At 34.6% G+C, this 23567-nt stretch overlaps 1 pseudogene; it reads left to right on the plus strand.

Annotated features, from left to right (window-relative positions):
- The window catches only part of LOC124895326, a 58441-nt pseudogene extending 36213 nt beyond the window's left edge, over positions 1–22228 (plus strand).
- The last annotated feature ends 1339 nt before the right edge of the window (positions 22229–23567 follow it).

Below are 23567 nucleotides of genomic sequence, written 5' to 3' on the forward strand. Positions count from 1 at the left end.
TTGATGAAGAGAGAAAAGAAACCAAAATAAAATATAATCAAGAACATACGTGGCAAATGTGTTATAGTGAAGGAGTGTGAAAGAAAATAGAAAATAAAAATAAAAAAAATAAAAATAGCTAACTCACTCTCTTTGAGCGAGTGAAGTTCGCTCTCTGGGCCAACTCAGCATGTAGGAGGTTAATTATTCCATTTTAAATTAGTTCAGAAGGGTAATAGGAACCTGGTGAAGTTGAAGCATGTAGTTGAGAATTTGGATATTGCTTAAGGGTTCATTTGGCTATTTTCTCTATTCTCATATCTATAATAATTGTACCATATCTAACACTTCCCCTCAAGTTGGAGCATACAAGTCATATGTTCTTAGTTTGCCACAAAGATAGTCAGTTCATGATCCTCAGATTGATTTTGTGAAAATATCTTCTAGTTGATCTTTTGAGTTGACAAAACTTGTGGCAATATATCCAAACTTAATCTTCTCTCAAATAAAGTGACAATCTATCTAAATGTGCATTTTTTTTTCATGAAACACGACATTAGAAGTGATATGTAGGGCAACTTGGTCATCACAAATTAATTTCATTGGTTCAACTCCTCCCATTTTCAATTCTTAAAGAAGTCTCAACCATATAATCTCACATGTAGCCAGTGCCATAATTCAATACCCTGCCTCTGCGACATAAATTGCTTTTTTAATTTTCCAAGATATTAGTTGCCTCCAATTAAAACACAATAACCAGATGTTGACCACTTGTTAGAAGGAGATCCTTCCTAATCTACATTAGAATACCCAATAATATAGGTGTGTCCCTTGTCTTCATACAATAAACCTTACCCTAGAGACCTTTTGATATATCACAAAATACGAATCACTGCATTTCAGTGTCTATTACATGGTGATTGCAAAATCTGTCTAACTACATTAACAACAAATGAGATATTTGGTCATGTGAGCATAAGGTAGTTGAGTTGAGACGTCTGGTAGTGTGAGCGTAAGGTAGTTAAGTTTGCCAACAAGTCTCTAATATCTGTCAGGGTTTTTTAGAGACTTCCCATGTCCTAAAATAAGCTTAGTATTTGCATGCCTAGGAGTGTCCACATGTTTGCAATTCAACATACAAACATCCTCTAAAATGTCTAAGGTTTATTTTCTTTGTGTAGTAGCAATACCATCGCTAGACTGTGCCACTTAATGCCTAGAATGTATTTCAGCTTGCCTAATACTTAGTATGAAAGTGACTTGAGAGGTGTTGTTTGAGTTAAGATATACCTACATGATTATCTCCTGTAATAATACTATCATCAACATAAATAATTAAAAAGATACGTTTTCCATGAGAAGAATTCCTATAAATATAGAGTGATCAAATTTTGTCTGGATCATTATAAATTATTGGACAAGATCTCAAAAATGACCAAACCATGCTCTGGGGGACTATTTGAGACCATAAAGGGATCTAGGAAGTCTAAAAACTAGTCCAGACTCCCCCTGTGCAAGAAACCCCAGTGGTTCCTCCATTGTACATCTTCAATAAGCTTCCCGTGAATGAAGCATTTTTTATGTCCAACTAAAAATGGGGCCGGTGACTCAGTACAACTATAGAGCTGAAAAGACAAGCATAAGCTATCTTAGCAACTGGTGAGAAAGTATCTTAATAATCAATGCCTTAAATCTGAGTGTATCCCTTGACAACCAATTTCAGTTTGAGATAGTCAATAGCTCCATCAGAACTTACTTTAACTGTGAATACCCAATGATAACCAACTATGGTTTTTCATTTTAAGTAAAAGAACAGGCTCCCAAGTACCATTATCATACAAAGCAGTCATCTCCTTAATCATAGTCTGACTACAACCTAGATGAACCAGTTTTCTACCATAGGTTTGAAAAATTTAACCATTGATAAGCTAGTCATGAAGGCATGATATGAAGGTGATAGACGATAATGATTTAAATAAGCATAAATGGGAGTTTTATTGGCAGTAGTTCTAGTACCTTTGCGAAGAGCATTGGGATGATCATGTGATATATTCTTGATCAAACCAAGAGACATCAATGGAGTAGGTAATAAATCACCATGTGTTCTTTGTGTACCGACATTCTATGTATACCTGTATTAATGTTAGAAATACAACTGGATTAGCAAGTGCTGAAGGTGGTTGAGGTCATCGAGAATAGACCTTAAAAGATGGAGGAGCTGGGATGGAATAGTAGAATTGAAGGACTTATATTGCCTTCTGTTTTTCTGTATTAGGAAATAAATATGGTGAAGTCTCAAAAAAGGTAACATCTGTTGAGATAAAGTAATTATTGGTAAAGGGATAAAAGCATTTGTAACCTTTTTGTAGATGAGAATATCCAAGAAAGATATGTTTAAGAGCCTTGTGCTGAAGTTTATCTTTTTTTAGGGTAAGGTTATTAATAAAACAAGTGCAACCAAGCACATGTGGAGGAAGGGGGAACAAAGTTTGGTATAGATAGAGGATTGAGTATGGACTCCTGTACTACAAAATAGGTGAAGGCATACGATTGATTAAATAACAAGCAGTAATAATGACATCACCCTACACATGTAAAGGGATGCTATTATGAATGAGCAGTGTCTGAGATATTTAAAATGTTTGTTTTTTCACTCAATAACTCCATTTTGTTGAGAAGTATATGTACAATAATACAAGTGCAATATGCCTTAGGATAACATAAAAGAAGAGAGAGAAGTAATACCAAATTGATTGCAAATTTTAGAAAAAAATTTCTGAAACATAGAGAATAACTCAGATCTAGTTTTCACTAAAAATAACCATGTGCATCGGGAATAATTATTAATAAAATTCACAAAATAATAAAAGCCAAAGGAAGAACTGACACGACTTGGACCCCATATATTTGAATGAACAGTTTCAAACATTGAGGTAGCCCTGTTATTGATATATTTTGGGAAAGAGGTACGAGTATTCTTCCTAAGATAACACGACTCACTTTCAAACAAATATAAACTAGACAAACTAGACAAACTAGGAACCATCTATTATAGTTTCAAGAGACTTAGATGACCCAATTGACCATGGAGCAATTCAAAGAAAACAAAAAAAGTGAAAACAATATCTGGTGTTGGGATGGATAACAAGTATAATACTTGAGACTCATATCCTTTTCCAATCTTCTGTCCCATACATTGATCCTGTAGAAGAACAAAAGCATCAAGAAAGGTTACTACATATTTTAGGTTTTTGGTTAATTTGCTAATGGAAATAAGATTTATATGGATATTTGGGTGCAAAAAGGATTAATTTTAAAGGTAGGGAAGGTAGATGGTAAGCTATACCTATCTCATTTACGATAGTCTTTGTTCCATTAGCCAAAGTAACAGTAGAGGGGGAATAAAGAGTAGTAAGAGTAAAAAAAGTATTTTTGTTACCAAAGATATGGAAGAAACACTGAAAAGAATCCATTATCCTTGAGATGAAGATGTGCAATATAAGCAAAGGAGTTACCCGGTTATACTGTGCAAGTAGCTGATAAAGTTGATGATTATTGACTTGATTCTTGGTTTTGAAGGTAGTTAAAGTGATAGATTATGATAATCTATCCCTGACATCAGGTGTAGGCACAATAGCATCTCCGATATGAGCCACATTTGCTGTGTGATGAGGATGATCATTATTGTATGGAGGATTACCATAAAGAAGTCGACATTAGTTTGGAAAACCATGATAGATTCATCATAGGAATTTACCTCAGGAGGTACAGATGTGATGCATAATAATCTTGTAAATACTTCTTCCAAGGTAGGAATAGATGGGCTAGAAAGAATTTGGTCTTGAACTAAGGTTAGGTCTGCTTGCAACCCAACTAAATCCAAGGCCATAAAGATCCTATATCTTTGTGTCTCATGATTATCTAATTTATCTGTGAACGACATAAGAGAATAAAATTTATCCTTTGAGGATTCTACCCGACTCAAGTAACTCACCAAATCCTATTGATTCTATTGTAGATGAACAATATCTATCACAACTTTGCAGATGATTTGTATGTTATTTGTATACAATGTTTTATTTTAGTTTCATGCTTTGTAGAAAATCTTACAATACTGAAACAAATTTAACAACTTAAGATCAAGTGAATTCCACAGAATACTACATAATTGGGCATCTAATTTAACCTAAGCAGGTCTATTAGTTGGCCCAATACTACTATAATTTTTGTGCAAGTGATCTTCAAATCCTTGACCTATAAACCATAATTTTATAGCGGCTGGCCAAGAGTTGTAATTACCACTACCATCTAACTTTACCATGGTTATTGCAAGTGATGGTGTAGAGGAAACAATTTACTTAACAATTTGATTTTCAGTAGTTTGATTATTAGTTTGGTTATCGCCCATTCCCTTTTATGGTTTCTTTAGATGAATAAGAAAGAAGTATAAAGATTCAGAAAAAGAGATAGAATAGAAATCCATACAAAAAATAAATGACCTTGAGAAAAAGAGAAGTAAGAATCGATAGTGTTCTAATATGGTTGATCTAGCAACTAGTTAATCGATCCCTTTCTTTTTTTTCTTATTTTCAGTTTCTGTTGCTAGAAAATTAAGCATTCAAAGGGGGCTAGAACTCTAGGCTCTGATACCATGTGAAATTGATAAAGAAGAGAAGATATATTAGGAATTGTATTGATTGATTATTCTCGTAAGTTAATGGGATTAAATAGATGTTATAGATGATGTGAATAACGAAAGTGTCAAATTTGTGTTGAATGTACCTCAATATTGAGAGTTTTTACATTAAATAGAAATATTCAAAGATTACACCCCAAAAAATCTGTCTTTCCTTTCCCTAAATATCAGCGAGTCCATCTTTTTGAATTCGCTATTGTATCCCTTATAATCTCTTATTATATCTCTTGATTACACATCATATCTTTAGAATTACTAATATACTACAGTATATAAATACATTAATATATACAATACTCACTATTAATTCACGATCTTTGATTTGTCCATCATGCTAACATCCCCCCTCAACTTGATGGTTGTAGATCAAGAAATATCAATTTCCCTACTAGAAACTGATGACACTGTCGTGGCATAGATTTGGTAAGCATATCAACTATTCAAAAATTAGTGGACACGTGTAAAAGAGTAATAAGTCCTTTATCTATAGCTTCTCGTATATAATGACAGTCTACTTTGACGTGTTTGGTTCTTTTATGATAAATCTAATTAGTAGCAATCTGAATAGCTCTTATATCATCGGCACAAAAGAGAGGAGGAGTATATTGAGGAAATCTAATTTGAGCAAGTAATCCATGAAGCCATACAACCTCAGACCAAGCAGTAGACATAAATCGATATTCAACCTCTCTTGAAGATTTTGAGACACAAACTTGGTTCTTATTCTTCCAAGATATCAAGGATCCTCCAACAAACATACATCAAACAGTAACTGAAAGACTAGTATAGGGACATCCCTCTCAGTCAGAATCACTAAAAGCATTAAGTGGATTAAGAGAACAACTGGGAAAGAATAATCCATGATTAGATGTTCCTAGGAGATACCGAATAATGTGATGTACAACCAACAAATAGAGATGACCGAGATCTTGAATAAATTAATTTACTTGTTGAACTACAAAAGAGATGTTAAGATAGGTAATAGTAAGGTAATTTAAGATCCCAAATAATTTCCAAAACATTTAGATCAGGAAGAAGATCGCCTTCCTTATGACAATACTTTACATTCAATTCTAATGGAGTATCTAAGAGAAGGAATCTTGAAGACCAGGCAAAGAAATCAGATCCTGAGTATATTTGTGTTGGTTTAGAAACACACCTGAAGAATCAATATAAACTTCCAATACCAAGAAATATGTAAGTGTACCAAGATCTTTTATATGAAAATAATCCTGAAGCTGTCAATGTAGGCTAGTAATTATGAAGAATTAGTTCCTAAAATAATAATGTCATCTATATATACCAAAAAAAGAATGCATCTTGTAGATGTTTTTAAAAAAAACAAAGATGAGTCATGATATAAGTCAAATGGTCGTCTTATCTTTTGATGACATCTTTAGAGGCCAAGACCTATAAAATCAAGATGTTCTCACCTCGAGGACACATGGACATGCATGGAGAACCCGTTTTGAGCATAAACAAAGCCGTGAGTGGAAGATTTCTTGGAGCATTGAAGACTTGAGGACTCATAGATTTGGATAACACTTAATGGATCATGGTTTGGTCACCTCATTAAGGGAATTTTGGTCACTTCACTTAGTCCAAATGCACTCCATATCCACCCCACCTATTAAGGGTATTGTTGTCATTTTTGTCTTGTCTTGTAATAATAAAAATAGAACATTTTAGGTCTTTTATCATTAGTTTATCAATGATAAAATAGTCGAAAATTGAAAGTCCTCTCATTAAGAGTAGAACATCTTAGTTTAGTCTTAGTTAGGTCTTGGAATAGCCATTGTAGTTTAGGGCTTGGAAAATCTAGTATTGACCTTTGGTTGGAAACGGTGGATCTTGAGGTGTGTTGGTTCCCTTAGAGATCACCGTAAGAGTGTGGTGTTGATTATTTTTGGTGTTGATTATTACATTCATTAGGGGTTAGTGTTGAAATACACTTGGTTCTTAATCTTGTAATAATATTTGTCTCACTATCTATCCTTTTCATTCTTGCAAACTTGTTATGTTGTTCTTGTTCTCTACTCTCAGTTTGTGTTTGTTGTTGTTGGCCAAAATTATTTCCTTCTTGTTCTTCATTTTATGTTTTGTTAAGCTAGTTTGGGTTGGATGAAATAGGTCTCAAACACCTTATTATCTTCTCATTCTAGTGTTGTGTTGTGAATCTGAGAGAGGTCTCCAATCGGTCTAAGGATCTTAGTGATTTATTGACTGTTTTAGAGTGTGTTTATGAAGTATTTTGAGTCACTTTGTGAGTTCCTTATTTTTCTTGTATCATCTGGTATCAGAGCATGGATTGATATTGTTTCCACAAGATCAATCTTGGGCTTGTTAGTTGAAAAATAAAAAAGAAGTGTTGAAATCTAAATAATAAAAAAAAGCAAATCTGTCCATTCTTGTGTTCTTGGCCAAAAGTGTGTTCTTGTTATGTCTTGACTGAGATTTTTACTTGTCTTGAGTGTTTCCAGTCTTAGTTTTATCCTTAACTTACACATTGAGTCTAAATCTATGTTTGAGCTTACATTATTGATGTTGTTGTGAACTTGAAAACTTGAAAGTGTTTTGGGCATTTTTGTTGTTGTTGCTTCACTTTGGCCATGTGGTATTCACCTTGTTATTTTTCTAGTCTTGACCATGTGATTTTTTTGTTAATTGGTTGCCTAAGAACCATTTTGTTGAAGTTGTAGTTGTGTTGGCCAAGTGTTGAAGATATTGTTGTTGTAGAATTTGGAAGTGGCCGTGTGAAATTGTTGTTGTTCTTGAAGATTGTTGTTGTTGTTCTTGGTGGATGTTGTTGTTGTTCTTGGTGTTCATCACCACCTTCATATATTTTTGAAGATAAAGTGAACTTTAGATCCATAAAGGTGAAGGAAAAAGGTGTGTAACTTGTTAGTCTTGAAAGATACTACAAGCACCAAAGACTTTATCAACCATTTCCCAATAACTTTCCATGATACAAGGGTCAATGTTTTAAGGAAAGTACTACAAAAGTCAAGTACTGAAATTTGAAACTTGAAAAAAAGGTTCCAAGACTTATTCTTCCCTCCTTAAACAAATTCCACCAATCCAAATTAAAAATAGGTCAAGACGTGAACTTTGGAAAATAAAATTGTAGAAACTGCAACCAATACGTGGCTGCCATGTCATCATTTTACTGTTTATGCAACTTTAATTAAACTTAAATTTTAGAATCTTAGTTTCATTTTATTGTTTCATTAGTTTCATGTCTTGATTCTGGAATTAATTAACAACTAGTAATCACCTACTTAGTTGTAGATTGATTGTTGAATCTGTTTCTTTTGTGTCTTCGTTATTTGTGTGCTTTTCCCATTTTTAACTTGTAGTAACTTCTTTGTTTCAAGTTCATAAGTAAATTTTATTTTTGTGTCTTAAGTTGATCAAACAAGAATCCATTCCGGATGCCAAGTATAATTGACATCCTATTGACTATTGGAGTATAAGAAACTTTCAATATTCGTTGCTCCAATTGTGAGAACCACAAAGGTGAGTGTATACGAGTGTTGGTGAGGAGCTTTTACTACTAATCTTATTTGTTCATTGTGTAGGTACAAAGGTGATATAAGGGGAACATGTCTTCGATAGCCGAGGATTATTATGACTACAACATGGGAGACTATGATTGTAGTAAGAGGTTTTGTGGCTACGAAGTTGAGAGAGATTGCGGAGGCCATGAAAATAGCTATGACCAAAACCTGGGCAAATTTGAGGGACATGGTTTTAGGGGAGAAAATGAGGGGAATGAAGTACCTAGTGCTTATGGTGAATTTAGAGATGATATAGGACCTCGTGGTGGTTCTTATGAAGATGTGGGGCATGTGAGGAGTCTTACACTCCCCACTCCGAACCTATATTTTGTGTTAGGTATAACCCTTTTCATTCGCAAAGCTTGTGAGAGCTATGATGAGAGTGTACATGAGAGTGTGAAGATTCATATTCTTCACCTTGCAGTATTTCTTATCAAGGTCAATATAGAGTGAATGGTTATACTAGTTCAAGTGGAGGTTTTCCAACGAGAGGAAGAAGGGGTGCACTCCAAAACCAAAGGGTACTTGTGTGCCTTAAAATATTGATCCAAGAAGGAGTATACACTCTGGAAAGGTGACCATTTATGGGATACCAGGATGCCTTATTGTGTTTAATGATAGGTACTATAGAAACTACATCCTTCCATCCATGGTCGACTACTTGGGGTTGTTTTGAGAGCCTTTACTTGTTCCATACTCATTGGACTGGTTCAAGGTTACCGAGAGGGTAAAAGTTTTCTTTTCCTAATATGAATACCAAGAGGAGGCGTGGTGAGATATTCTTCCCTTAGCCTACAGTCATGTATACTTAGGTGCTGATTGGTTTGCACGACATAAAGTTCCTAACGTGTAAAATTGGCCTAATGTTGTAAGAGACCAATGGGGGAATCGCTTCATGACTTACTTGTTACCCAAGCCACAAAGAGAAATTCCTACCTCCTCTATCCAAATTATAATGAGAGACAAAAGATTAAGAGGAGTAAGGGAGTGTAAGGTGGTAATCTAAGAGTGGAAAAATGAGAAGTTGTGTGGAGCAAAGTGAGGGATTACCACCAAACCATGCTAACATTAGTTGTCCTTCTATTTCTAAGGACATTTGTGTAGATACCAACATGGCAAACAAAGTCGAACAATGCCGAAAGAAAGTTGCTGCCCAACCTTTTGGAGGACCTTCACACCCCGGCAAAGAAGAATCTTCTCAAGATCTTCAAGGTAAAATAACTAACTTTTACACTTTGGTGCGTGTGATTGATAATTGAGTGGCTAGTATCCCATTAAGTATGAGTTGTATCTTACTTACTTGTGAGTATAATAATTCTTTTCCCCATATAGACCATGTACATGTTGTGCGAGTTGATACACTAGTTGATCCTATAGATGACCGAATTGACTTTTCTCGTAAGGTCGATTTGTGTCCACCTAGTGTTGAAGCTATTATGTTGAATGAAAGTACATCGTCAAGTGAAAATTATATTGACCCACTTATTTGTAAAAATTGTCCACCACTTGAGTATGTGTGTGATGTGCTTAATAGAACTCAAGTGAGTGAATCACTTGAAATTATTGGCCAACAAGATAGGAGTGAACTCAAGAGCTATTCTTGGGGTAATCTTATGCGTGAAACCTCCCTGAAACTTACAATTGCTTTTAAAGAGTGAAGAACTTGTTCCAAATCTTCCTGTGGGTTAGATCATGTATAATGTCTTGTTTGAAGATTATATAATCACTTATAATGAACCTAGTGGTGACAATGATGGTATAACTTACCTTGGAAGCTATAGACGATATGCTAACCCACTATGGTGTGACAACATTCCTCCAAAGATGAAAATCTCTTTTTGAAAGATGAGAGCACTCTTAAGGGTAAGAAATGTGTAGTCCTTCTTGAAAACCTGAGGACAAAGGTGTCATTGACTCCTTGGGCTAATATTTCTAAATGTGCATCCTTGTTTGACACACTTGTGCTTGAATTATGTGAATATCAACTTGTGGATGCCGACTTGTTTATTTGTTTGAAGGAAGGAAAGTTTGTGTATTTAAAAGGTTTGTATTCATCTGTGTATGCCTCTATACTTGATTCTTTCCTATACCACCTCTTTGCCTATGATGACATCCATACTAGTTTTAGATTTGTTTTATGTAGAGGTAGGAAATTTATTGGTAAGTCCACGTGTGTGAGTAATAATGCTATATGGATCTCGTGGACTTTAGAACCAATTGAATCACCACCTTTGTTGTGGTCTCTTGAAGAGATAAAAGAAAATTGTGTCTTGCGGCTCATGAGATCCTAATTCTACCTTTTGGACCAAGTGATGCCATTAGGACCCTCGTAGCTTATTTATCTCTTGGTGATTCCCGTAACCAAATCTTTTATGCAACTTTCATTGAGCTTTTAATATTTAATTCAAAGGATCCTTGGTTATATTGCAAATATATGCAACTTTGGCATATTGAGATGATTTGTTTTGCTAATCCTAACCCTCATGTCATGAGGAGTTTGTATTTGTTTGTCCTCTCTTTGATTTTGCAAGGTTTAGATTCGAGGTCGAATCCTTTTCAAGAAGGGGAGGATGATACAAGTCAAATGTCCATCTTATCTTTTAATGACATCTTTAGAGGCCAACACCTAGAAAATCAAGATGTAGTCATCTCGAGGACACATGGACATGCATGAAGGACCCATTTTGAGCAAAAACAAGGCCGTGAGTGAAAGATTTCTTAGAACATTAAAGCGTTGAGGACTCACAATGTAACACCCCAAATCTGGTATGCAGAATACCACACGGTGCTCATGACCCCGAAGGACCACAAGCTAACCCATGACTGATATCTGCAACTGAGCACTGCATAACATACTGTATAAATGTGGAATAAAAGGCTAAAAGTCCATAAGGTTAAAAAATCTGATAAAACACAACATCTGGAGATATGGTATATCAATACCAAAACAGCTAAAATAACTCTCTAAACATGCTAGTCTGAAAGCCTCTAAATTGTCTGAATAAGAAGTTAATGGGACATGTCCCCAACTAACTCCAACTATTGAAATAAGCTAAGTACTGAAAGAATGAAATAGTCAAATAATAATATCCTTGAATGATGAGGACTCACTACTAGTTTGTCTGCTGAACGGCTAATCTACTAAGGATGCTCTGAAGCTCGTTCTTCTAAACCTATGGTATAAAATACCATAGTGCAAATGCGTCGGTACGATTGAATGTATTGTTATGCAAGTGAGGTAGGCTGAATGAAAGGGGTTTATATGCATGAATAATACTAACTGACTGAATAACATGAACGTGAGAATAAATGCATGAATACACGAACTGTAACTGAGATCATGACATCACTAAATCTGAATACTGATAACATAAGTTTTGTATAACTGATATACTATTATCTGAATGACTGTGTCTGACAGTCCTATTTTCTGTAGAACTATCTGAGTTCTATTACTAAGACTGAGACTGAGACTGTAACTATGGGAAGTATTCATCTAACTGACATGCCCCAAATAAGATAATATAATTAAGTTGGAGTCCAATCTGTAACCCCAATTGGAAGGATATAAATACCGCGTCACTAGTAAGGACAAGCTGTGAGAAATCCCTCATCTAACAGGTACTCTAAGGAGAACGGTGGGACCCTCATATAACAGGTTAAGCCACCTCATCTACCCTCAACTAGCATGTTTAATGTCTCAACCTATGCTGGCTACATAGTTCTGGAGCGCAAGGATTGCTTCTAAGAATCACACCCTCTAATAACAGGTGAGTTCCCATCCTTGGGCTCACTTGGTGCTGAATCCTAATCCCATCTGAATAGACACTGAACATGATTAACTGAACTGAACTGGACTGCATTCATTGAGTTTCGTTGACTGACAGAACACTACTGAGATTACTGAATTTCTGAGATTTTTGAGATTACTGTGTTTACTGTGTTTTCCTGAGTCACATGACTGACTGAGTTCTATGAATCATGGCTTGACGAGAGTATCTTAAAAACATAACACTGGCTCTAGGCACACAGCTAAATTTCTGAATATAAGTACCCCTAAGACTCGATAGCATGAAACTGATAAGACATGATACTTCCTGGACTCACGACCATTATCAACAATCCATAATACAATCAATGGGGAATTTCATGAGGAACTTGATTATCATGGTTTAGAACATGAATAGGAATGCATATAAACATGTCATAATTTCATAGGGCTAATCTCATGAACAATCCATCTAACAATTTTAATGCATAACAATAACATGGAAGTCATATCGAACATAAGGAAGAAACATGGATTCATGAATTTCGGTCACAAATGAGTCATAAGGCATAATTTCTATTCCCTTAGGCGTTTTATCAAACACTTAGGTTGCATAACTTAAGGCATGGCATAATCATCAAATTAACATATCATAACCAACTAAAATTCATGGTTTTCAACTCACATGCTAACATATTTTCATAAACACACATAAAAATTCCAACTTGAGAATCATACAACAATAACCACATAAACATAATCAACCCATAGCATGAATATCATAATCCATAGTTTAAAACTTGATTCTTGGGCTTCATGGATGAAAGGAATCCATGAATAAACACTACGCATACTTGAGTGGATGATTTCTTAAATATTGGTGCAGGAAAGCTTAAATTATTGACTTGGAATTAAACACCTTGGGGTTAAAACCCTTGGGGATTGACCTTTGATAAAAACCTTAATTTGGTGTTATAGATGAATAATGAAGTTATGAGCTCTGGTCTGATATAATTAGGGGTTAAAACGGGTGAAAAAAGACCCAAATACCCTTTTAAATATGGCTTAAAATTACTGATTAGAAGTGGCGATGGTTTAGGCGATGGTTCATCGCTGGATCGATGGTCCATCGGTCCTGACCGTCGCACTTGGCCAGAACCTGAACTTTCTACCTCCTCTACGATGGTTTGGGTGACAGTCCATCGCTAGCTAGATTATCCATCAATCTTGGACATCGTGCTTGACCAAAAGTCGAGTTTACTACCTTAGTTGCGATGGCTTGGGCGACGGTCTGTCGCTAGCTTGACAGTCCGTCGGCCTGACCGTCTCTTCTGAGCAGTTCTGATAGTTCTCTGTAAAATGTCCATAACTTTTTACTCCGATATCATATTTGGACAAAACTGGTATTGTTGGAAAGATAATTCAATTTCTCATATGTTAAAAAGTTGAAATTGGGAAAATTCTATCTGATTTAAAAATTAATCATTTAGGAAGGAATTACTAACTCTTCTGGAGACTAGATTTTACTTAAAGAAAGTTCGGGGTATTACACACTGATTTGGATAACACTTAATCGATCACATTTTGGTCATCTAATTAAGGGAATTTTGGTCACTTTACTTGGCCCAAATACATTCCATGGCCACCCCACCCATTAACGGTATTATTATCATTTATGTCTTGTCTTGTAATAATATAAATAGAACATTTTAGGTGTTTTATCATTAGTTTATGAATGATGAAATATTGAAACATTGAAAGTCCTCTCTTTGAGAGTATAAAACCTTAGGTTAGTCTTATTTAGGGCTTGGAATAGCCATTGTAGGTTAGGGCTTGGAAAAGCTAGTATTGACCTTTGCTTGGAAACGGTGGATCTTGAGGTGCGTTGGTTCCCTTGGTGATCACTGTAAGAGTGTGTTGTTGATTATTACATTCATTAGGGTAGTGTTGAAATACATTTGGTTCTTAATCTTGTAATAATCTTTGTCTCATTATCTAACCTTTTCATTCTTGCAAACTTGTTGTGTTGTTTTTGTTCTCTACTCTCGATTTTTGTTTGTTCTTGTTGGCCAAAATTGTTGTCTTCTTGTTCTTCATTTTATGTGTTTTTAAGCTAGTTTGGGTTGGCTGAAATAGGTGTCAAACACCATTTTATCTTCTCATTCTAGTTTTGTGTTGTGAATCCGAGAGAGAACTCCAATCGGTCCAAGGATCTTAGTGATTTATGGACTATTTTGGAGTGTGTTTGTGGACTGTTTTGAGTCACTTCATGAGTTCCTTATTTTTCTTGTATCAAGTCATGTTTTCTTTGCTTAAAAGAGAATTCTATCAAAGTAGATCAAAATTTGTCAAACCAAGCTCAGGGAGCTTGTTTTAATCCATACAAAGACCTCATCAACTTGCATACATCTAATGTAGGCGATAAGAACAAACCTGGTTGAAGCTTTATATAAATATCCTCTTTGAGATCACCATGAACAAAAATATTTTTAACATCTATTTAATGAAGAGTACAGTTTTGTGAAGCAGGAATAACAATAATAGTTTGCACCATAGTCATTTTTGCTACTAGTGCAAAAGTCTACTCATAGTTCACACCAAACTCCTGCCTGTATCCAAGAATAACCAATCGAGATTTGTACCGATCAAGAGTTCCATCAAAATAAAGTTTAATTGAATAAACCCATTTACATTCAATTGGATAAATATTAGAAGGACATGAAACAATATCATATGTGTCATTTTCTTTAAGAGCCAAAAGTTCTTCCTTCATTGCTTTCTGCCAACATTCATTCTTAGAAGCTTGTGAGTAACAAGTTGAAATAGAAATAGTGCATAAAGTAGATGAAAATACATACCAGTTAGGAGTATGAGATACTCTGGTAGATTGCCGAGTGGGCTCAAGAGGAGCAGGACTTGAAGAATTCTTAGATTCTAGTTGTGGAGAAGTTTCAGGTGGTAGATCAATATTAGGAGGGGGTAAAGTTGGCCGTTGACATTTATACATAAATCCAGGGATGAACCTCCTAGAAGAATATGGAAAATACTCAAAAGTAGAAAGATGGGGAGAAACAAGAGATGACTCAACATGAGTAGGAAAGAAATATTGATTCTCAAAGAAAACAACACTTCTAGAAACATGAAATTTATCAGAACATGGATTATATCTTCTGTGAAGTACTATAACCTATAAAGATACATTTAGTAGACTAAACAGAAAATTTATTGCATTGAGAAGGAGGAAGATGCACAAAACAAATACAACTGAATGTATGAAAATTATCATAGCTAGAATTTTTATGATAAAAACAAAAATATGGAGGTTCAAGATTTAACACTTTAGATGGTGGTCTATTAATTAATTAAACAATAGTAGACAAATCTTCCACCCAATATTTAGATGTAACAGTAGACTCAAACAGTAAAGTACGAGTGATATCTAAAAGATGATGATTTTTATGCTCAGCAACCCCATTTTGTTGTGGTGTGGATGGACAAGAACGTTGTGAGACAATTTCTTTTTCAAGCAAAAAATTTTTGAATTCATAAGACATATATCTCCACCAGAATCAGATCTTAATAATTTGATACAAGTATAAAATTGAGTCTCAATATAGGCAAAAAATGTGTTGAATATGAAAAATACCTCATATTTGGAATGAAGAAAATATACCCACGTAAATTGACTATAATTATCTATAAATGGCACAAAGTACTTGAAATGAGTATGAGAAACAATTGGTGAAATACCCTAAATATCATTATGGATGATATCAAAACATTTTGTAACACAACTACCAAAATTAGGGAAAGGAAGAATTTTACTTTTGCCCAATTTACAAGTAGAACAATCAAAGGAATCAGTGGAAAATTATTTTTTATTCCCCAATAACCAGAATTTGATAAATGAGACAACATAATAGAATTTGGATATCCTAAACGCTTATGACATACCTAAGTCTTACTAGGTGTAGAAGTACAAGCAAATGATAGAACACGAGGAACGAAAAAGTGTATAGGAAACAGTCATCCAAATTTAGGCTCCTTTGCAATTATCGACCCCAACACCTGATCCTACAAAAAAACCATTATGATAAAAATTTACATCACAATTGTTATCTACCAATTGTCCAACTGAAATAAGACTAGTGTAGAGCCTTGGTGATACAAAAATATTGTTGAAAGTTTTAGTAATATCCCTAACCTTGGTAATGGGAAAATTACTATCATTAGAAACTTGAATTTGTGATGTACAATGAAACATACGAATATTTTTTAGCATACTAGCTGAGTTGGTCATATGATTGGAAGCGCTAGAATCAACAAGCCAAAAATTAGATAAAAGATCACTACCATGTAGCCCCAAAGCTGAAAAGGCTGATATGATCATTTGTCTTACCATTTCAGGAGAAAGAACTTGTCCCAAAGATGAGTTCTTATTAGTGAAACCATTTATCCCAACTTGAAAAGCATTGACCTAACGATTTTAAGGGTGTGTGGGACACTCTTTAATAATGTGTCCTCGTTTTCCATAATTACAAAACCTCCTACCACAATTGATAAAATTATGACCATATTTTTTGCAACTATAGCATTGGGTTCTAGTTATATCCAAGTATTTCTAGGGATTAGATCATCTTTTTATAACTTAGGTTGATCGCCGATATAATGATCTATCATTAAGATATTTTTCTTAAAAAAGTGGTAATATATTCCATTGGGTATGGCCCAGATAGAAATCTATCTATTTACTGTGACCCCATATCATTATCATAATCCATGGTTGTGATGAATTTATTGTGTACAATATATATTGGGAAACCCCTACTTTTGGATTTTTTTATCATATTAAAGACTATATTTGCGTCTTTCTGATGTCCTACCCTTTCCTTTACCTTGGGCAACAAATGCCACAACAACATCATCAACTTTCTTGAAAGCATTTTGTGTGACAAAATGTAGTTATTCATAGAGTAATTTCCTAAAATAAACATCCAAGAAGAGATATGGTTCACGATTCATCAAGTTAGAGCGAACACTCTCAAACTTGGAATTTAACTTCATCAAAAATTAGTCTCGCTTGCTTTGCTCATGAACTTCCTGAATTACAAAAAGATATTCGGTAGGTATTTTGGCATAAACAATATCTGTTAATTCAGCCCATAAATTTTGAAATACAAAAAAATAATCCTGAACGAATTGATCTCCTTAAGAGTAATTAGCAATTCCATACTCTAACTGAAAATGTCTTTCGTTGTTGTCTTAGTAGTAAATATTTTGTAAATAATCCCACATGGTCTTAGCAGACTTGTAAGGCCTGAAATTAAGAACAATAAGAGGGTTAATTGATCGCAAAAGCCATCTCATCTCCCGAGCATCATTAATCTTCCATTTACCTAACTTTGTAAGATAAGTTGGAGCAGGGTTACTTTCATCTATATTCCCCCATAGTTCTTTTCAGGTGAAAAATAATTGAAATTAAAATTCCCAAGAATAATAATTTTTTCTAATGAAGCAAACATTGAAGGATTCAAATTGACGCGAAGCCATGTTCTTGAATAGCTATTAAAATAAGAAACACTATGACTCATAAAAACAACCAGAATGACCAAGATCAAAAGTCTAAGATGTTGACGAAACGTCAACACAACCAAAATTTTTAAAAAATGTAAATAAACCAAGATGGACTCTATGAAAGAAGACAACCAAGAGAAGACTCTGATACCATGTCAAATTTATGTTGTATGTCCCTCAATGTTGAGAGTCTTGCCAATAAATAGAAATTATTCAAAGATTACATCTCAAAAATCTGCCTTTCCTATCCCTAAAGATCAGCTACTCTATCCCTTTGAATTCGCTATTGTATCTCGTATAATCTGTTATTCAATCTTTTTTATTATTACATCATATCTCTATATTTATAAATATACTATACTATATAATTACATTAATATATACAACATTCACTATTAATTCATGATCTTTGAGTTGTTCATCATGCTAACAGAAAGAAGATAATAAAATATTACAATATCTTTTAATTGTTTGATTCTAGGGATCAAGTAAATTCCATGGAAGACTACACAATTGGGCATCTATTTTAACCCAAGCAGGTCTATTACCTGGCCTAATACTACTACTATTATTGAGTAAGAGTTCTTCAAATCCTTGACCTATAAACCATAATTTTATAGAGTTTGTCCAAAAGGTGTAATTACCACTACCATCTAACTTTACTATGGTTAATGCAAGTGATGGTGTAGAGGAAACAATCGACTTAACAATTTGATTATCAGTTTTGTTATCGCCCATTCTTTTTTGTGGTTTTTTTTAGATGAATAAGAAAGAAGTATAAAGATTCAGAGAAAGAGATAGTATGAATTCACACAGAAAATAAATGACCCGGAGAAAGAGAGGTGAGACTCAACAGTGTCCTAATATGGTTGATTTAGCAACCAGCTGACCGATCCCTCCTTTTTTTCTTGTTTTCAGTTTCTGTTACTAGAAAAATTAGCATTCAAAGGGGGCTAGAAGTCTAGGCTCTGATACCATGTGAAATTGAGAAAGAAGAGAAGAGATATTGGGAATTGTATTGATTGGTTATTCCTTCATGTTAATGGGATTAAATAGTTGTTACAGATAATGTGAATAAGGAAAGAAAACACAAAAATATTACAAAATCTCCAAATTGCCTGATTCTAGGGATTATACAATATTCTCATATCTATACTAATTATTGAGAATATTCGCATATCTACAGTAATTACACTATATCTAACAAGTGCAAAAGAATTTAGGAACGACTCCTAGATTACTACTCGATATTGAACTAGAGGCGATAGGAGATAGGGGTGTTGCAAAAGAGGCAACATGGGAGAAGAGGGAAAAGAGACTGAGCTCAGGAGGGTGAGATTCTGGTGTACAGAAAGAGAGATGGGTTATTGGAGAAGAAAAGGGAGGGGGTTGGTGGTAAGATGTTGTCCATGAAAGCTACGATAATATCATAAGAATTCAGGAAGAATGACCCTAACAAGTCAAGATTTCCATCATTAAGGCAGGAACTAGCGAGTGGGGGACGAAACTTATGGAGACGATTACGGCCTTTCAAGAGACGGGCAAGTTTGGATGAAGCTTAAATGCATCCTCCTTAGCCACCATGCCTAAAAAGGGAGGGGATTGCATGTATCAAGGGTTGTAGGCCTATTAGTATGGTAGGAAGATTTTATAAGATGATTTCTAAAATATTTTCTAACCGACGAAAGAATGTGTTGGATAAGATAATATCCCCATAATGCATTTGTGTAAGGCTGACAAATTTTGGATGTGGCTCTCTGGCAAATGAGATTATTAATTCTTGAAGGAAAACGGAAGAGCCAGGAATTTTATGGATGTTGGAAGGCATATGATCGTGTGAATTCATGTTTTTGGACTACATCATGACTGTAGGAAGGTAGTTAGATTCTCAGTCATCATAAATGACCTTGTAGATTCTTCGCCAGCTCAAACGGGCCTGATACAGGAGGATCCACCATCTTCAATTCTATTCATTTGCAAAATGATGGACAAAGATTTAGCAGGAGGCATTGAGGGGCTTTTCTATTTCTGTCGGGGAACAAAGTATTATCAGGCTCAACCACCTTCTATTTGAGAACATGCAAATATGTCTTAACTATTATATATTTGAGACTTCATTTATCTCTGCCAGCCTTTAGCCTTTGTGTACTAAATAAATATCTGTTGCATTTAAAGGCCCTAATAGGAGAGCAATCTCTTGATGTTGTTATATACATCCTCTAGTTTAAAACTTTTGGCGCAAGGGTTTAGGTAATTGGATTAATTTAAGTTCTTTTTCAGTTAATGACTAACTTTAATGAACTGCCTTTTTGTAGGATGATGATGATGAGCTTAGGCGATCTCCAGGCACTCCTGTTTTAACTGCTCGTGAGTGTTGCTTAGGTTAGAATCTAGGGTCGTCCTATATTTTGATGTTTTGTATAATCTTTTGACTTTCTGAAATGGTTTCTTGTTATTAGTAATATTTTTGGTTGAGAAAGATAGCAGTATAATGAAGTGGTTTCTTATTTTAAATAGGACTAACATATCATGAAAGAGCTGATGATACATGGGCAGTGGGTGTCGCCCTTCATGGTGTTAGAAAAATACCCATTTCCAGGAGACATACTCCAGGATACATATGACAAGGTAAGGGCCAACTCTTGTTGCTGATGTATAACAATATCGCTAAGCCCTTAGTTTTCCAGTTCTTTCAACAGCCTGCACCCTGTATTCCCTGATAATAAATTACCCTATCTCTCTCCCTGATGATATGGATCCCCTGCTGAAGAATTTGCTTGAGGGCCTTCTTTGTAAAGGTTTGTCTTTCATGCAACTGAAATTTCCCTTATGCCTTCTTTGTATTTTTGACGAGGATGTCTCGCACCGTATCGGGGCGGGATGGATGAAGTGGAAACTTGCATCGGGGGTGCTGTGTGATAAGAAGGTGCCGCCCAAGCTTAAAGGTAAATTCTATAGGGTGGTAGTCCGTCCGGCCTTGCTGTATGGAGCGGAGTGTTGGCCAGTTAAGAACTCCCACACCCAAAGAATGAAGGTGGCAGAAATGCGGATGTTGCGCTGGATGTGTGGACTGACCCGAAGGGATAGAGCTCGGAATGAGACTATCCGGGAGAAGGTTGGGGTGACTTCAGTGGAGTGTAAGATGCGGGAAGCACGATTGAGATGGTTCGGACACGTGAAGAGGAGGGGCATGGATGCCCCGGTCCGTAGGTGTGAGAGGCTAGCGTTGGATGGTTTTAGACGGGGTAGGGGTAGACCGAAGAAGTACTGGGGTGAGGTGATTAGGCGGGACATGGAACAGTTACAGCTTACCGAGGACATGACCCTAGATAGGAAGGTCTGGAAGACGCGAATTACGGCAGAGGATTAGGGCCTGTTCGGGTCGCTAATGTAGGGAGGTAATTGGTGGGGGTGTATTCCTGGTATGATTCCGTATTCAATGTTCTGTTCCGTGTTCCGTGTTCTATGTTTGTTACGAATCTGTGTGCTTTCCTCTGCTTTATATTCCTGCATTCCTGCTTTACTCTGTTTTATATTCCTTATGGCTGCAGTATCTATGTTATGTCATCTGCTTCTGTGCTGTACTATGTGTTTGTTTGATATCTCGTAACTTGAGCCGGGGGTCTTTCGGAAACAGCCTTTCTACTTCATCAGAGGTAGAGGTATGGACTGCGTACATCTTACCCCCCCCAGACCCCACAAAGTGGGAATACACTGGGTTTGTTGTTGTTGTTGTTGTTGTACTTTTCTTAAGTTTGTCTATTATTGTCCTTTGTTATGAATCTAGTTGCGAGACATTGTAAGACAAACTCAGAGTTAATGTAGATCGAATTAGGAGTCTGGAAAGAGGTTTTCTTTTTTCCAGCCCATTTTGCTGATTCATTAAGATAGAACTTGCAATCTCTTGAATTAAAGTACTCATAAAACTAGATAATTTTATGCTTACCTTTCCATTTAATTCAAATAACTTCAAATAAAGTATTGGCAGATTAATCACCCACCTAATAACGAGGAAATAACTTCCTACAACTACTGAAATGAGAAAGTTGAGGAATAACCTCCTTACTGCTAATAACTACTACAACGACATAGGAAAACATAATTAAATGATATGTTGTCCTTATTACAAATAACTTCCTACACAGAAATAGGAAAACATAATTAATAGCTGCTGAAAATAAATTACTTTCCTATTTAATTTCCATGTGTAAACTGTTGATAGACTAAAAGGGTGATGCTCCTTCTGGTTATGCTAAAATGTAGCGTGTCATGCAAATCCAGCTAATTAAAGGATGACTCTCCAGAGTATTTTTGAGCATGAATGGGTTGTGGGCGATGAAGGTCCATCCCTCGGCATCTATGTTGGTGCCAACGCCAAAAAATGAGTAAAGAAGTATCAAATGGTTATGTAAAGGATACTTTCACTTGATCCTCTTTAAGAGAAAAATGTTTTGTTAAATTTTCTGTATCTACTTTTTGAATTTCTGAGTTATGGAATGGTAGCTAGAATAAAGTTATGCAGGCAAAAGATATATAAGATAGTAGAGCATGAGTGGGTGAGTAAATTTGTGAGTTCTATAGCTGTAAGTGAAAGTAATGGTAGACACAAGACTTGTTCCTCAGATAATATTTTTAATTAAATCCCATATCATGGAGGAGTAAATTTTTGAATATAAATCAGACATTTTTCACCAACCGAACAATGCTAAATTTTAAAATTAAGTATTGCTGGGTTTGTTTTCTTTCTTTATTATTTTCCTTGCTCTTTCCTTAAGGTTACCTTATAAAATTTGGCGTTCACTGGGCAGTTGGAAATTTCCACGCAAATTAGGCAAGTTTCAACATGTCAGCTCTGCAACATCTATATCTATATTATATTAAAAGTGAAAAGTGGAAATACTCTTAAAAAAGTGATTTAAACTTTTTGTTCTTCACTAAAAATCTCTGCTTTAGACAAAACCGTCTTTACACTTTTTTCTCTTCAATTTATAATATATTGAATATTGACTATAATAAATAAATGATAAATTTATGGTAATAATTTTATTTGGTGTTTTAGCGTGCATGAGTTTTTTCCGAAAAAAAACCCTGTTTATTTTTCCTAAAAATTAGCCTGGCTTTGTAAAATAAAAAGGGGTCGTTAACCTTTTCCTGTAAAAAGGTAGTATCATTGTTTTGGTTACATAACCTTTTCAAAAAAGAAAAAAGAATTGGCTAAATTATATGGAAATTTAAAAATTCTACTACAATATTAATTAGTCTTCTTTTTAATTTATAAATTCTATATTTCTATAAGAAAATATTATAATTTCAGATTCTCTTGTTCGACTAATTTTTAATACGTTAATTTTTATCTCTGCTTTAGATATGAATATGTAGGAGGTAAAGTTTGATTTTTTATTGTTTTGAGTTCAACTGAACCTAAAATTTGATTCTTTATTGGTTTGAGTTTAAATCTAAACCTAGAATTTGATTTTTTATTGTTTATGCTTTATATTTTGATTGAGTTATCTTATTGCATCATTACCATCATTTTTTTTGTTTATTTAAATTTATTTAGTTAATAACTTTAACGATTATATATACATAATGAATAACTGATAAATAAATTCTTCATTTTTCATAATTTCTCATATTTCATTTTGAATTGAAAATTTTTTATTGAAAAATTATATGAAACAAACATCTTATCCCAAATGAAGTAGCCAGAAAAATAAACAATTTCTCTTCAACAGAAATTATTGTGTTTTTAATTTCTCTTAATTGTCATATTGTAATATCATTATCTGTTTTATCATCTCAGCTCTTTGTACTATTTTTTCGTGACTGTAAGAAAATATTATCTTTTGACCATGTCCTAGAATTATTCAGTTTGATTTGTTCATAAGATAAATCAATACATGAGACTTGCATTTAGTACTCTCTTTAAATTATATTTTAAATATTATTTGCATTTCTTTTATTTAATTAATTTGTAAATAGAATTTTTTTA

This window comes from Capsicum annuum, unplaced genomic scaffold, assembly GCF_002878395.1.
Source record: "Capsicum annuum cultivar UCD-10X-F1 unplaced genomic scaffold, UCD10Xv1.1 ctg81344, whole genome shotgun sequence".
NCBI classification, from domain to species: Eukaryota; Viridiplantae; Streptophyta; class Magnoliopsida; order Solanales; family Solanaceae; genus Capsicum; species Capsicum annuum.